The sequence below is a fragment of the Olea europaea genome, unplaced genomic scaffold (genome assembly GCF_002742605.1).
Source record: "Olea europaea var. sylvestris unplaced genomic scaffold, O_europaea_v1 scaffold664, whole genome shotgun sequence".
NCBI lineage: Eukaryota > Viridiplantae > Streptophyta > Magnoliopsida > Lamiales > Oleaceae > Olea > Olea europaea.
This window is the reverse complement of record NW_019265017.1, coordinates 329,872-332,041: the sequence shown is the minus strand read 5'-3', so window position 1 is coordinate 332,041 and position 2,170 is coordinate 329,872.

Below are 2,170 nucleotides of genomic sequence, written 5' to 3'. Positions count from 1 at the left end.
CGAGGGCCCTGTATCACAGGGGTCCGAGTTGGCCCCTTGTGATACAAGGCCGTGTATCAGGGGTCTTTCTCTTTGATATATGTGGAAAGATATAAAAGGTCATTCATTCGTCATCGAGTAATGTCGATTATTATGAAAATAAAATAATTATTTGGTAAATTATTCTTGTGATAATTTACAAAATAATTATTTTGTAAATTATTCTTGTGATAAAGTTTTACAACCAAATGTGATAGGGATGTAAGCGGTTCAGTTTTACCGATTTTTGACAAATTTTCAAACCAAACTGTTTAAATCGGTTTGAGAAAAATCCTTGAAAAAAACTCAAATCTAAACCTAACAGTTTGGTCCTATTTTAAACCGTCAGTTTCATCGTATATTTTTTTTATCTGTCTACTTTTATGACATTAATTCATTGAATTTAATATATATTTATATTTTACTAGCAATAAATTTAAAACAATCTAAACCCTTGTTTGAACCAAATTTTTGGGACAAAATAATAAAAATTTGGACCATTATCCCACAAGTCCAACCACATTTGTTGACATGTTATTTCATGTGTGGGACCCAGCCTCCTCTCCAAAGATCAATTTTCTCATTATGATAACATTGATAATATGGCTCAAACAGGGGCTAAATATATCTACTAAATCAAAATGAAATCACAATAAACTAAAACATAGTTTTTTTTTTCATTTTTCTTCACCTTTTTTAGGCTAATGACATTATGATAACGTTACAATATAAGTCTACTAAACGAGATATAAGGTCCAAAAAACATAATGATATCCAACAAGACATCGTGATCATCATATCTGAAAAAAGATTACTGATTAGACAAAGAGAATAACCAACCAAAATAATAAAGCAGTTGTTTGTAATATCTAAACATAATAATTGCACAAGCTTACATTTGTATGTTGTTACAAAACGTATTTAATTTCAAATTCTTTCCTCAGTTTGCACAAAAAAATTATTGATTTGAAACTTTGTTTATAGCAAATATTATCACCGAAGGTCTAGAATCTCTTTGTCTCCAATTTGGTGTAATAGACTATAATCCAACTTTGAAGAGGCGTAAAAAATCTGAAGAAGTGTGTATGGTGCGGTGGCTCAAGACTGTGTCCAATGTCGGCTGGAGTTTATCTGAATTCTGAAGAGGAAAGAGCTTTCGATAGATTATATTAATTTTGAGATTATTAGATATAAATTAAGACTATTAGGTAATAATAATATATATGTATTAGAAAATTAGAAATTAACAAAAATACTCACAAATGATAAAATTATTGAATTTTACATATTTGGATGAATTTTCAAAAAAAATCATTTTTTATTTTTTTATATTTTTTGTCTGTCCAGTTTGGTTTTAAACCGCAATTAAAATTCTCAAACTTAAACCTAACCATTTTGATTGGTTTGGTTTAAAATTATTTTGTTGACCGGGTCCACGTGACACCAAACCGAAGGTTTCTAAAATGTTGTTTCGATTCGGTTATCCAGTTTTTGCTTACAGCCCTAAAATGTGATCCTTTATCTAGGCTTTAAAATTTGAAAAACTTAGCAGCTCACTAAAAATGGTAAATTACATACAATTCTCAACTTTTTTGCGTTCCCAACTTTCACTTTTTAAGTAAAAGTGTTCTCTTAGACGGCTTTCAGAGTAGACGTTAAGTGCCTATTTCTCAAAATACATTTTTCTCTCTTTTTTTTCAATTATATATTGTTCAATAAAATAATATTATTCGCAAATTCAAAATTTTTCCTTATTTTTTAACACATTCTCTTTTAAAATGTATTTTTCAAATTTAATGGGGCTCAAACAGGTATTTTAAGCCTAGTTTGAACTCAATTTTTCAGAATAGATTTTGTAAAAAGTGATTTTTTGAAGAGTATATGATTATTTTTTAGAAAAGATTTTGTAAAAAGTGATTTTTATTTTATTTTTTAAAAAGTATATGTGATTAAAATATAGAAAAAAATTTAAATTTACATACAATATTACTATACTGGAAGTACATGTTAAAAATAATTTTTGGGAAAAATGAATTTTAAAGTGTAAAGTTCAGAGCTTAATTTAAAGACGCAAAAAGAATAAATATAAAAAGTAAATATATACAAGAAAAAAATAACCAACATGAATCCCCCACCCCCCACACACCCCCCC